The sequence below is a fragment of the Osmerus mordax genome, chromosome 2 (genome assembly GCF_038355195.1).
Source record: "Osmerus mordax isolate fOsmMor3 chromosome 2, fOsmMor3.pri, whole genome shotgun sequence".
In the NCBI taxonomy this organism is placed as follows: domain Eukaryota; kingdom Metazoa; phylum Chordata; class Actinopteri; order Osmeriformes; family Osmeridae; genus Osmerus; species Osmerus mordax.
Genome location: NC_090051.1, coordinates 6258758 through 6273707, shown reverse-complemented (window position 1 = coordinate 6273707; position 14950 = coordinate 6258758). Strand labels below are relative to the sequence as shown.

Here is a 14950-nt window from a genome sequence, read left to right as displayed (position 1 = left end):
ATTTACATCCATGAATTATGTCATAAGTATATAATATAAGTATTTAAAAGAGTAAGGGGTCAGCTCAGGAGTAGCTTATCACAGTTGATCAACTCATTTGATCAACCTACTTTGTGTATTATGTTTATACAGGTACTTTCACCTGTTAGAGGTTCACTGTTAAACAAACGTAGGGTCCGAACACACATTTACTCCAACTCATTCTTATATTACTGAAGATCTGACCTGGGTTGGAACAAATATATTTGTGGGCCGATGATGTCAACATCATCTTGGGCCATATAAATGTGATGTTATAACGTTTAGGTACAATACAAATTCCCATCATATATTATATTTAGTCATTTAGCAGACACTGTTATCCAGAGCGACTTACAGTAAGTACAGGGACATACCCCTGATGCAAGTAGGGTGAAGTGTCTTGCCCAAGGACACAACGTCATTTGCACGGCTGGGAATCGAACCGGAAACCTTCTGATTAATAGCCCGATTCCCTAACCGCTCAGCCATCTGACCCACTCATATAAAAAAAGTTGATGAAACCAGATAAAGCACAATAACCCTGACTACCATAGTAGATTAACATTGTACCCGTTGCACCAACCCCCCTCCACCCCACCCCCCCTCACACACACACACACACACACACACACACACACACACACACACACAGGAAGACAGTGGGTTGGGAGGGGGTGTCACTAAACTGCCCCAGACACAAGCAAGGCTGTCGGCCTGAGAAACTGTCAGGATAAGAGAGGTCAGCTCTATCCTGCCATCTGTTAATGGCCATGTTAGCTGTTTAAATATAGACACAGCTACCCTCTAATTATCTCAGCCATGTTGAAACCCATGTGTCATTACATAGAGATGTGTTGGTGTGTGCACGGTCCCAATGTGTCATGCAGATGGACAAACTAGCCTCCAGAGAGTAAGCATGATACATCATTCTGTAGTTCTTCTAGTACAGGCAGCATGTTTTGTTGTGTCATACAAGATGGAAATGTAAAGTGTAATTTTGGATTAAATTATTTTACAACTGACACACATCTGTGGGCGTACTCATGCATGTACAGTTGCGGCCCTCAGTATTTGCACTGACATATATTTTGTGTTTACAAGTTTGCTGCTTCAGTTGTTGTGGTGCTGATTCATATTGTTACTCAATTATTGTGCAGAGTGATCAGATGGATTTTAAATAAAAGCTTAATTGGCCCCCCCCAAAATGAAATGTATCACAAAAAAAAACAATTTCACAGTTTTTGGGCCATGGCATAAAATGACGTACAATGATAATTTCATTTGATGATAATCAAATAAAATCATCAGCACATGGGAAAGTGTCAACTAGTTCTAGTCAGGTGAAATCACTCTATCATTCTGATTGGATTTTAAGAGCAGATCTTTAAAAGCAAATCTTTTAAAACCAATGGAATTTGGAATTATTGTTTTCCAGTATTCCATTGAAACATGTAAAAAACCTGAACCAGTAAACTTTGCAAACCACAAACTTTATTACTGCCAATACTTTTGGCCCCAACTGTAAAAGCGTGGGAGTGACAGTGAATTCTGGGAAGATCAGTGCAACTATGCCAAGCAGGGAATATATGATCCTTGACGACGCAATATTCATTCTTTTCATGCGTCCAACTCACTTGCTGGAGGGAAATAGTTGTAGGTTTCTGTCATACCAGCCTCTTGTTTCGTGGCAACCACGGTTTCCAAAATAAACCGCCCTGCAAATTCCACAGGTGTTCTCCAATACTGGGCTAGGCAGGGAGTGGTGTGTTTGTGTGTGTGTGCGTGTGTGTGTATGTCGGGGGAAGGGGGGGCGGGGGCCAGGGAAAGAGAGAGAAAGGAAGGGTGACAGACGGTTAAGGACAGTTTTTGGGTGTGCGGGGGAGTGAGAGTGTGCAAGGCAGGCAGTGTACTTCCTCCCTGTTTGGTCCAGCCCACCCATGCCATGTTTGGTTTGAGAGGCAGGCCTGTGGTTAGCACTGATGTCATTCTACCTCATTTGGGTTCTGTCCCCGCCCCCCCACACACTCCCTCAGGTCGTTTTAGAGCTTTCAGTCCCCTCTGTCACGCAGCCCTACCCATATGAGTGTGTGTGAGGGTTGTGTCCCTTTTTATTAGCCACACACACACGCACACGCTCCTCCCGCCCCTTCTCAGTTTCCCAGCGCTGTGAACTTTGGATGCAGTGAGTTGTGGACTGTGACTCTGCCAGAGGAGTTGAGAGTGACTATACTTTGACTGAAGGTGGACAACCCCTTCACTCTCTCTCTCTCTGAACTGTTCATTTGTTCTCCTGTGATAGGACAACCTGAATGTCTTCCTGAGGGCTTGCGGGAAGCTGGGACTAAAGGAAGCGCAACTTTTTCACCCCGGAGACCTCCAAGACCTGTCCAGCAGAGTCACTATCAAGTAAGTCCTCGGTACCCCCAAAAAACTAGATCCAAATGACAGTTACATCTGAATGGCATCAGGTGGAACAGGAACCGATGTAAAGGAGTGATGTGGGAAACTAACTTAACTGTCTCTATAGCAACTCCGCCAGCACCTCATATTGACTCTGAAGCCCCATTCCATGTCTGTGTAGTCCAGTACAAAGACAACATTGTCCTTCCGACGCCCCCAGGTTTAAATTTAACTTTTACTATTTTCCCCAAGCACGTGGCTTCCCATACTGTACTGCCTGCTTGGTAGAGGTTGAGGAGCGGAGGTCAGCATTTAGACATGTTCTGCTGCTATTGCAGAGAAGTATTTGCATTGGGGGTCTTGACTCCTGGGGAGTCACAACTCGTGCACCTGTCGTGGATGATCACAGGGATGGGTGTACAGGGACGCTTCACACTGCTTTATAGTCACTCGGTGGAAGCTTTCAAAAGATGGAAAAAGAGGAAGAGCAAGGCCACTGTGACCTGGTGGTGCTCTAGCGGTGGACAGTCTTTATACCCCCGGCCTCAGCCTAGAACATGGAACAGGCTTCACCTCCCTGGCTTCTGGTTTTGATAACCAAATCGCAACCTATCCGATTGCTGTGGAGGAGAGAAGGCCTGTTCCCTGGCAGCGATGGGCAGACTGGGTGAGGGTTTTGTGCTACAGGGTGTGACATTTCTGGTGTGGATGAGGGTGTGCTTGTGGGAGAGTGCAGTGTGTATGTGTGACCGTGTGTCAGATGTGAGATAGCTTGCCACGACACGGCTGCGTTTATAGTTCCTGTGTTTTTCGTCGCGTCCCCGTCAGCTGTGTGTGGTGGACTGGGGTGCACACGGTATGTGGAATAACCTGTTCAGTTTTCACACAGGTGTGTCTTTGGGAGACAGCCAGGTAAGGGCAGGACGTTCACAGTCCTGCCCTTACCCTTACCCTTCTCTGTGAACACACCCCATGGCACTGACATGTTCAACATGGCAGCTCTGCACAGAGGCCTCAGCTCTCAGAGCGCACCGGCAGTAAACACATACAATACGGGGATACAATACTGGGCAGGCCTGCCCCTCACGGTTCAGGAGCAGTACACAGTGGAGCTCTCTCCAGGGAGGTGCGTTCAGTGTTGCCGCAAGACTGAACAAGAGTGAGCTGCTGGAGCACAAACCTTTCTCTCTCTCTCTCTCTCTCTCTCTCTCTCTCTCTCTCTCTCTCTCTCTCTCTCTCTCTCTCTCTCTCTCTCTCTCTCTCTCTCTCTCTCTCTCTCTCTCTCTCTCTCTCTCTCTCTCTCTCTCTGTCTCTGTCTCTGTCTCTGTCTCTCTCTCTCTGTCTGTCTCTCTCTCTCTGTCTCTCTTCCTCTCTCTTTGTCTGTCATAGAAATGTGTCATTTAGCATGGTCTAAGGAGCCACGTATGTGATATATCCACCACTCCTTATGATAAGGTGTTGCAACCTCCAAGTGTTGCAACCTCCATTTTTACAGCTGAATCCACCCAGGCTGTGTTCTTGTACCCTTTAAAGGAAAGGACAGCTCTGTCAATTTCTCTAATACAAACACACACACATGCGTACACATACAGGTACGCGTACACACTTAAAAGTTTACACACAACAATGAAGCAAGCTCTGGCTGTCTGTTACCATGGCACACCCTCTTAACCACCATAGCAACAAGACGAAGTGAGAGAGTGTAGGGAAATCTGGAGCAATTAGGGGATTTAAGGTGTTCGTTCTGTGTATCAGACTGGTAGGCACTCTGGCTAAAAGGGAAAGAAACAATAAGAAACCCAGAGACCCCCCCCCCCCCCCCACACTTATCTTCACGCCTGACATACTGTTCCATAGCAGGGACCTGTAAACAAATGGTTATCTCCATGACTGCTATGGTCTCAGTGGTTGTGTTCCACTTGTGCACCCTGCCCCCAGACTCTCTCCAGGGTGGCTTGGGTGGCCTATAATTAGGACCTGGGAGGGTTGGGGGTTGGGGGCCACTCTTTGACATTGGATTGACTGGCATGGTGACAGCACTCATGGGAGTGAGGCTTTTTTTAGAATGTGTCAACCCCCTCCTCTCTCTCTGCCTCCTAGGACAGGCCAGGTCACACTTGTGTGTTTGTGTGATAAAGAGAGAGTTGAGGTGGGTTGGACAGGCTTTGAACAGCATGTACAGGGAGTGACCTGAAGAGACGCAGCATCATGCTGTGCTGTGCCCCGGTTCCTCAGGGCTGAGGATCAGCTTTGTGTCTGGTCACCACTGCTCCGCCTAACAGCAAATGGCCCAGTAAAGAAGATTCTCTGTGACATTGCTTGTAAAAAAGGGCTATACAAATACATTTTGATTTGATTTGATTTGAGAAGATAGAGAGAGGGGGGGGGGGGGGTGGATTTTCCTGTCCAGGACTCATCTGCCTGTGTTTCTGGTGTGTGTCCGACCTCCCCACCCCCCTCCAAAGCCAGTCTGACAGGTGCTGTGCCCTGCCTGTCCGCTCCCAGCAGATGTACCGTCATTACAGACCTCTTCTCATGTGCTCGGTATGCTGCATTAGGCAGGGGAGCTGGATCGTCTAGTTTAACCCGTCCTCGATACTGGGCAGAGTCGTCAAGGCACGCTTAATGACATTGTGGTTAATAATATAACGCCTATTTGTGATGTTGGAAAACAGCCTCAAGGTTAGGTGGGGAGCTGGTTTGAGGTAGAGCAGGCCTCTGGAATTACGGTTGATTTGATTTGCCCTGCCGCTAACTCACAGCTGGTTCGATATTGGCCACATCACAGACTCTGGTTAAGTACTGAGCAGTATATTGTAGCTAAGCCACCTTGGTTTAAAAGCGTTTTTACAATGATCACACTGTTGCAACCTTTTCTGGAAGTGTATGGCCTGAATCAGAAGTTTGATTCACAGGCAGTAGTTCACGTTTTCTCAACAACCATATAAGGTATATGGAGTTCAGTTTGACCTTTGAGCTCTGGGCGTTGATAGAGTATTGGTGGTAACCCCCGCCCCCAATCTGGTGTTCATCGCTATTTTACTTGTCAGTCTCCCTCAACATTCTCTCTACATCAAAATTGTCATGAAGTGTCAGGAGGGAGAGGTTGAGTTTGAGATGATACCTAAAGAGAGGATGTGTTTCGCCCTAATTCCTCAGAACTGAGGATCAACAAGTGTCTGTTGATCACTGCTAAGCCTCACAAACGCCCCAGGGCGATAATGACAGAGAGAAATAGACAGGAGGAGGGGAGAGACCAAGAATCGAAAAGATGAACAGATATATAGAGATTGACAGGAAAAGACGGAAATAGAAAGAATGAAAGGGAGTCATAAGGTTGCAGAGTGAAGATGACTGTGCCCATAGGATTGTTAGAAACTTCTGGAAGGTTCCTTTCACCTCCACCGCCCTAGTCGGTGTAACTAGCTTCATTGTACAATGCTGAAACAATGAACACAATAGGTTAAATATTCTCTTGGGCGTCACAGGAACCATAATAAATCAAATTCCATAAATGAACAGTGATTCACTGGTTACTCTTTATTCATCAGTCCACTCACAGCTGACAAGGAATATATTCAAGTCTTACAGCTTTTGAATCACCCTTTACAACCCTGCCAGTTTACTACTCTTCAAGATAAAGGGCTTTATTAGAACATTCTAGAATTCATACTGAATCATCAGCCCACACCTCTCCCAGTGTATTTGGCTGTGGTAAATATACTGCAACACATTATGTTACATTGACTAACGGATCTCCTCTGGAAAAGATGGATAAGACAGTATCTGCTTCTCATGCAGGAGAGAAGCAAATGGCACCACCCGAAGGGAAACCTCTCAATAGGCGATCTTGTGGTCATAGTGGATGACACAGCCAGATTCCAGAGGTTGTGTGCGAAGTGTCCTTGTCAAAACAAAGACGAGCATCCTTCCGAGACCTGTTAGCAAACTTTGCCTTCTGATGGAGGCAGCAAGCTAACAAACAGGATTATTTCTGTATTTTTTTGTTTGTTTTGGTTTTTGTTCTTCTGCGGCTCTAGTTTTGGGTTAGTCTGTTCTGAAGTAGGCTCCATTTCACTTTGATTCCTCATTATTTAGGTGATTGTTTGACAATCAGGGGCTGGAATGTTGGAGCCAAACCCCCTTTTTTCCTTTCTCCCTTTGGTCCTGACCCAGACCTTGGGGAAATCACCTTATTTGGTATGATTAATTAATTGATTAATAGGTATCTGTAGCTCCGCCCAGGGGGCAGGGGGCTTATAGAGCCATGTGTGAGGATTTTGTTTGTGGGAACAATTAGTTGGTTTTGAGTTGTTGATAGAGAGCCAGCAGAGCGATATCGTTTTTCAACCACGCAAATATACATTCACTTGCACAAACACTTACGCACCTAAAAGTTTTTAGACAGCCACTACAACCATGTAACTACATAACAATGGCTATAGAAACAACATTGTAGTGATGTGGAAGCTACTGTTATACTATTATATACTATATGAGTGTAACTACTAATATATGATGTAGTCACACTTATTTCACATCCTAAATGACTTGGTATGGGGGAGGTTAAGCCTCCATAGAAGTTGACATTAATCTTGGTTTAGTAACACAACCATCATCTGCCCCTTTACAACATACTGTGCCTTTTTACTCTTTAGTACACCACTAACACTTATTACCATTTAATTACATTTCTATGTACGTACAATTTTTTACTGTGGGTATTGCTCCGGCAGTTAATTTAACTTGAAAGTAAAGTGTTGGTAAAAAGACTAACTGTTTAGGATCCAGGCTGTATTTCTGGTCAACGGGGCTTCACTTGGGATGGATTTCTAGCTTTTGGCGGTGAACACCACCAATGCAAAAGTTCTGAATCACATAAAAGTATGGAGTCAAGAGTTGATATTGATCGAAGGTTGATATTGTAACCCTTAGCATCGTTCATAACCTTTACTCATCATCCACAAAACAATCTTGGGCGAAGGAAAACATTATGCCTATTCAGAACTGATACCACCCTTTTGTGTATTAATTTCAAAAAATATATATCTTAAAAAGGGTTCATTAGCCTCAAAATATAACAGATAAGACAGATATAATTGAAAGTGCATCCATAACTGTGTTATGCCCGGCATGTCGCAGGTGAGCAGCCTCTGGGACATAGGCCAAAGCTCCAAAGTCTCATTTCCAGACACATTTTTGCAGAGCAAATTATTGACGCGGCTGGCACTCTTTAATCAAAAACGGAACAGCAGGGGGTAGAGCAAACCCCTTGGCCCTCGAGGAATTCTAGCAACTCAACCGTAACAATGGCACTAGGAGCGGTCCTGTGAAACGAGAGCTTTCAACATTCTGACTAGGTAACACCACCCGTCACACGCATGCAAATGGAAATGGTGATCTAAGGGAGTGTCTTAAAAAAAACCTAGACAACACATTCTCAAATAACTAAAGGTTTGCTCCAGATGAACATTGTCAACGACTGTACAGTGCTGTGCCTCACAAATACACACGTCTATCAGACTCAGAACTCTCACACTCTTAAACAAACACTCTTATCTCCATCCTAAAATAATGCAGAGCTGCATAATTGTCTGTGGTGACAGAAGAGGGAGAGAAAGTGTGTCAGACGAGTGATGTCTCCTCTGGGCTCTGTCTCTGCACCTTCATTCTGACAACCAGTCATTGCCCATGTGAGTGTCTGCATGACGCCGCATGTCTTTGTTCTCGAAATGCTTGTTAGCAGGTCGAGGGGATATTTAGGGCTCCTCTATTGTTATTTGGAGTTGAGTTTGTGCAAGGTGGTGGGGTATTGTCAGAAATGGACCTCTGACCCACAAATTAAACCACATTAGAACAACTCCGGGAGAAACACAGCCAATCTTTTCAAGTTGACGGTCCGAATCACACACACACAGACTCCACACTTTTTCCTCACCAGTGTGGCTGCTTGTGCACCGGTGTGTGAACTGTGAGGAGATTGTGAAACCAAATGAGCGATGATGGTGACTGGTCAATAAAGTCTCCAACGCTCCCTCCATGGTTACAGCCCAGGCTGTACACAGGGAACACAAGGCATTTGCGCTGCTTGCTCTCCATTTGGCAGACCTGCTGGCTGACTGCTATGGGAGACTGTTTTTTTTCTGTCTGACTGATATTGAAGGCTGACTGTCAGTTGTCCTGCAGCCTGTCACTGCTGACAGTTTTTTCAGCTCAACCCGGCATCATGCTTAGGCTACAGAAAGAAATGCTAGCCTTTGTGGTTGGTTTTCTGGCTGTTTTGCTGGCTGACCTGCTGACAAAAGGGAGAGACAGTTGCCAGTCTGTCCCCCTCACAGTAGCTGTATTGTGGTGTCTCTGATAAGTACAAGTACACAATCTTATCTCAGTGGTTCCAACCTTCTCACACACAGCTGATCAGTCTCTAGAACGTGCACTTGCACGCGCAAGTGCACGTTCGCACATTAGTTTTCTTGCGTTTGTGCGACAACGACATGTCGTGTGGATGGATATCTTCTCCTCTTCCTCATAATGGTTGACTGATGCTGTGTGACGGGGCCTGGAGAAGTGTGACATGCAGTTGGGAGGAACGTTGACGATGGACATTCCATGCGGCATTTGCATTGCTCAGGTATGCTTGCAAACCCATTACAGGCTTTGGCAGCTTGTTGGCCAGGATCTTGTTTCTGTCTGTGGGCTGTGTAGTGCTGCTGGGACAGTCCCAGGACCTGACCTACCCGGTCCACCCTGCTCCTTGTGCCAACGCTTCTGGTGTCTGATCAGGTAGGCTATGCAGGACTGGCTGGGGTGGGCTCATTTGCCATTAGTAAGGACTAATGGCTCAAATGAGGGAAGTGGCTTCATACATAGAGTAAGTGTGATGTAAGTAGTAATGTTGGATGACTATAATTGTTCTGTGGAAATCTATTGGTAACTCATGATTAAATTTGAATCGATTCTTGGGGTCACGATTCGATAAAAAGTCGATTCACGATTTTCCGGAAGAAAAAATCAAACGATTCACATAAATTTGTGAATCGATCTGAATCGCTAGCAGACTGAATCTCGACTCAAATGCGAATCGATTTTTTCCCCCACCCCTAATAGTTGTATAGTTCTAACTCTGTTCTAATTGAGTATGTTCTACTGTTAGCTCTCCTGTCCCCATCCTAGTTTTAATTTTTCAATTGCCACATTTCTGTAGACTTCTTCAGTTCTAGTTATAGGCTAGTTCTAGCTCTATAGTTCTATATGCTGTGTCTGACTGGGCACCATCCAAGGCCTACTAAATACCAGTGTGCACAGGTGCAGTCAGTTTACTATGGTACAGGCCAGGTGCTCCACGGGGATTTGGGAAGATTATTTCTGGAACCTTTGTACTTGGTTGAGATTGATGATTTTCTTGACTGTTTGCAGAGGGACTGTTTGAGGATTATTGTGCAAGATAGGTGAGTTAAGTCATCTAACTGCTATTTGGCCACATAATTGTAGTGCAGACAGAGACACAACTAAGCTACTGTAATGACCACCGTAGTCTAGAGTTTTTGCAGAGTAGATAACCCTCATAAATACTGACAGCTATATATTTACTAAACTGTATTCACACATCAGCAGCTTTATCCCTCTGGGCTTTTTTAACCCTAAAAACGCCCTCAGTATGCTAATGCTAACGCGTAATGAAACGCTAAATAAAGAATCCCAGTAGACTGTGCCGTGTCCCCAAGTCTTCATATGCTGACTGCAGCACCTCTTTCCCCCATCGTGTGTGAGATGATAGTGTGAACTCTCTGAACGCCCCACATGTCTCCTCATGCCAGTGTCTCTGTGTGAGAACCATCAGCATTTACCACCCATAGGCTAGCCTCCTGGTCTGGTCGGAACAGATCAGCGAGTATCGAAACCAGACTGAGAACAACCTTTGGTCCTACGCCACACGTCCACACGGTAATGCTCCCAGAGATGTGTCTGATTGCCTGGCTTCAAATGAGGGCTCAGCTGATGCAGGCTGCAGCGCAGCACAGGGCGCTCTGAGGCCAAGAGAATAGACCCTCTGTATGCCCCTGCTCGCCAGCAGCACTACCAGTCACTCAGAAGTGAGCGTTACCCAACCATAAGGCCTGTGGTAGTTAGGACAGAAATAGTCTGTCTCTCTCCTTTTTTGTTCACTCGCTCGCTATACAGCAGCCCCTCTATAAATGTAGACTTTGTGACTTATTTTGTTCCAGGCCGCACTAAAAAGAGAGAGGGAGAGGAAAGAGAATGTCCTGACCCCTCCCACCATCCATCTATCCTTCCACCACCTTTTTTATGAGACTAATAAATCGGAAGAGACGCCAAACGGGTGGACGCCCTTTTCACCTCGTGTTCGCCAGCGTACTCAGTCGGCCTGGTGTGAAATGACGCATGTCGGTGAGAGCTCTTGCCGTGGTGACGTCACACAAATGAGCGCTGTGCGAACATACAACTTCAGTCTGCAGATTCAGACTTCAGATGTTTAGATCAAACAGCCTTGAGAACATGACTCATAGCATCTGGAGGAATATTTGAATCTATTTCTTACAGGCACAGTTCAGACTCAAACATCACGATTAAAGGTTTATTTATATCTCTATTATAAATGCTGAAGATGTATTAGATAGCACCCAATTGCTGTCAAAGTACCAAGTCAATGAAGTGAATCACCAAGCACAAGTTCAAGACAAAATCAACTTATTTATTATAGATCTATGAGGTGCAGGTGTTTGATATACTCAAGTTGAGCATCTCGGAGGACTTGACAATGAATACAGGAATGATGGGCACTTAAATAGTATCACAATATGGGTTTTTTACTCTCACAAGAAACGTCAGGGGGGTGATAATCAACATAGCCTTTGCAAGCACAGAAAGATGACGCTGCATGTTAGATAGCTTTTGTTTAGGCTTTAGATAGGGCTCCTAGAAATGGCCCTGACGTTCCATGTTCTCATGAGTTAATATAGTTCAAACATTGTTTATTATATTCAAAGCACTCCAAACAGTATAAAAGTAATAAAGTAATCATTAGCTGTAATTATTGTTAACTGATCAGTGGTTAAGGACAGACCTCTTCAATGCCCAAGAAGTCTATAATCAGGTCCTGGGCCCTGTTCCATAAAGCGAGTTTACCGAATAAGCCAGGCTTATTTCAGTTAGTCAGACCCATTTCCAGTTTATTCGGTTCCATATAGCCAGCTCAACGTAGCTCAAACTCAGTTACTATGGCAACTTATGCTGCGAAACTAGCCTGGTCCGGGGCAGGTTCACTGTCAGGCTTAGCACGTGTTGTCGCTTCACCAGACCCTCTTGTAACACTGACTCAACGGGAAAACGATGATTCACCACAGAGTTTCTGGCATGATGCCTTTTATTTTGTTACCACTATCAGTGCAATATGTATATTTATAGAACATCTACTTAAATAAAAGAACAAACCTGATACAAACATACACAGCCTACTTTTAACTTATGGCTATATGGTATTTTGTGATATCAAATGTTTAGGCTGATGCTACATATATGTCAATCTAGATTATTCCAGTATAATTATCATAGCTAAATAATAGTCAAGTAGCCTACCATTACAAAACAAACCCAAATCCATACATATGTCCTCCATTTTCGTGACTAAAAAAACATGTTAAAAAGTTAGGCTACTGGATAATGTATTGGTTAATAGTATTTATTTAAAACAATGTCAAGAAAGTAAATTTAGATTTGTTTAGAGGGTGTGTGTTTTTTAAATCAATGAAGTAAAGGTCAATAAAAAAAGACGTCGACCAATGTAGCCTGTCGTTCATGTCAATCATGGCGTGTCATTTTATTTTTATAAAGTGGTGGATAAGCTGTCATAGCATGCGGCTTAAAACGTTCTTTCGGGAAGAAGTCACGTGGTTGTGAGCATTGCGTTTTGCCGTGATGGATCGATATGATCCATGATCCAGGTTGCTTAAGAATAGGGTGCAACTGCAATTATCTTGACTTCTTGAATCTGACTTGAATTAGTCGTATTGCGTGAACTAGAATAGGCCTTTTTGGAACCACTTTAGCCCCGACTGACTTGTTAGGTTAATTCAAGTCAGGTTTGGGACTAATCCCAGCTTTTTTGAGCGGCTTTTATGGAACAGGCCCCGGATCAATTGGCAGGAGGGAGGTTGGCGTGGCGATTCGGTGTCAGGATGGAATGTTCGCAAGAATTTCAGCAGGTGCTACCAGCTGCACCAGACGCATTGCATGCTGGGGAAGGGCTATAGGACACCAGAGCAAAGGCTTATGGACAGAGGTGTGTGTATATGTGGCGATTGTGTTACAGCATGAGGAGTGGAATGTGTAGCACGGACAGGACAGGCAGGGTTGAAGAACAAGGCTGTATATCTCTCTTTTCACTGTACTTATCACGCTAACATGTTGCCTTTATCAGTGCTTTAGAGTCCTGTTCAAACACGCAGGTACACTGCCCTTTGCCTAGGTGACATACGAAGGGTGGGTGTGTGTGTGTGTTTGTGTGTGTGTGTGGTCTAGATTCACACAGCAGAGAGACCTGACAGAATGAGTGGAGGTCCATTCTTTTCTACCAGAACCTCTGGGATGGTTTAAACATTCGAAACAGCAACCTGCTTCCAATCTGTTTTAGATTCCTACTGTACTGGTTATAAATGATTTGGGAGTCTAAAGGAAGTCTTTTTTAAACTGGGATCTTTAACCTTCAGACACCAAGTCATTTTATGGCTGTTTTTAGTTGTAAACCATCATAAATATAACAGGCTCTCCTCTCATGGAGAGAGACACGCTGGCAGCACAGGAATGTTCTCCAGGTGAACCTGCTAGGTCTGTCTGAGAACTATGAGATGCTCAAAGTCAGCCATCTTGCTAAATAATCGATAGAGCCAATGACCTAGTGCGTTTGTGTGTGTGGTTGCGTGTGTGACCTCAGCCTTTGTGGTGCTCTGTGTGAGAGAGGATTCTGGGGTATCCTGGCAGTAGCCTGGATTGTGCTGTCAGTTTCCAGCTCTTTCACAGACCTTAACATGCCCTCTATTCTTTTATTGTCATTTTCCCAGGCTGTGAGGGATAAACCACACACACACCTCACCCCTCTGTTCTCTTTTCCCTCACAGACGTCAAGAGACCAGCAGGAGACTGAAAAATGTGAGTGGAAAAGTTACGCTTTTATTTGGAAAGGTGCATCGGGCGCCATAGCCCATTACCCTTCATTGTGTTCGCTCAAGTCTGAAGGATCCGTGTGAAAACAAATGGTTTTCTGTGGACACAGTTCTTAATACTACTTCACAGTCTGTGTGTGTGTCCACATCATTATAATTTGAACATTATTTACATAGATAAAGCTGTTTACATTAAGTGGTGGTTTTGTACCAGATGTTTGTAGTGTTTGTATTTGCCCTGTGTGTTATATTAATATGTAGCAGTGAACACAGTAGCAGTAGAGTAGAATGTTCTGGATGGAGACTGGGAACAAAGACCAACACACACAAACACACCGGTCAACAGCATCCAAGCCCACAAACCCGTACTAACCAGTCAACTTAAATGGAGTTTTAAAGGCTTGTTAACATTTTTAAGTACTTTTATTTGGAATTAACATGCTACCTTTCAGCTGTGTTAAGGAGCTGTGTTGTTGAAGGGGGTCTGATGTGTTGCTTTGCCTGGTTCCTCTCAGGTGTTGATCACCCTGTACTGGCTTGGCAGGACAGCACAAAACGACCCTTTCTATCATGGACCTTACCTAAACCTCAAGGCTTTTGAGGGATTACTTGGCATAGCACTTTCAAAGGTAGGCACACTCACACTGACACACACATGTACAAAAATACATACATACTACTGTGCATACACACTGACTCACACACGCACACGGGTGCACCCTCACCTTGTTATTTGACCTAATTGTAGCTAACTGTGAACATGTTTATTGTAATCTGTGTAAACGGGTATAAATGAAACCCTTTAACAACCCCCAGCCATTACATTTCTCTATCCTTCCTGGTATGTAAACGATGTAACCGGATTGGCCAAGAGGCCCCTGAGATACTCACCAGTTAGGCCGCAGCTATAGTATACACATTAAGTCATGATCGGATTGTCTGACTTGGCTATTTTAATCTCGTGAGGGGTGGGGGTGGGGGGTGGGGGGTGGGGGGTGGGGGGTGGTGTTACACAAACACCACTCCCATCCCAACCTCCCCATCGTGCCACTGCTGAATTGGCAGCTTCATTTACAGTTTGTTTACAGTCAGGTGAGAGGATTTAGGACAAAGACGAGTTAAGTTGCAACACGTCCCAGGTTCATGTGTGCACCGGCCCCATGTTTGAGCCAAAGACAGGCCCGGGTTCAAGAAGAGCACTGTTGTTCACCCTGCATCCCATTGGCTCTTACGGTACATCTGACAGGGTATGTCTTAGAGCTGGCTGATGGGTTTCTGTGGTTGGACAGGAGAGCTGTGGGATCTGCATGTTTCACAGATACTTGCACACATTGTTTTCCGGCTATAGG

At 44.8% G+C, this 14950-nt stretch overlaps 1 protein-coding gene across 5 annotated transcripts in view; it reads left to right on the top strand.

Moving 5' to 3' along the window:
- The first annotated feature begins 2198 nt into the window (after positions 1-2198).
- lmo7a (LIM domain 7a) overlaps positions 2199-14950 on the top strand; it is a 36693-nt gene continuing 23941 nt past the window's right edge. For 4 of the 5 annotated variants that reach the window (XM_067251009.1, XM_067251027.1, XM_067251018.1 and 1 more), the window contains exons 1-3: positions 2321-2427; positions 13557-13587; positions 14117-14230. The gene's annotated coding sequence lies outside the window, so the exon portion shown is untranslated. Of the gene's footprint in view, positions 2428-13556; positions 13588-14116; positions 14231-14950 lie in introns of all 5 variants that reach the window. The other variant, XM_067251036.1, reaches the window with a different exon arrangement.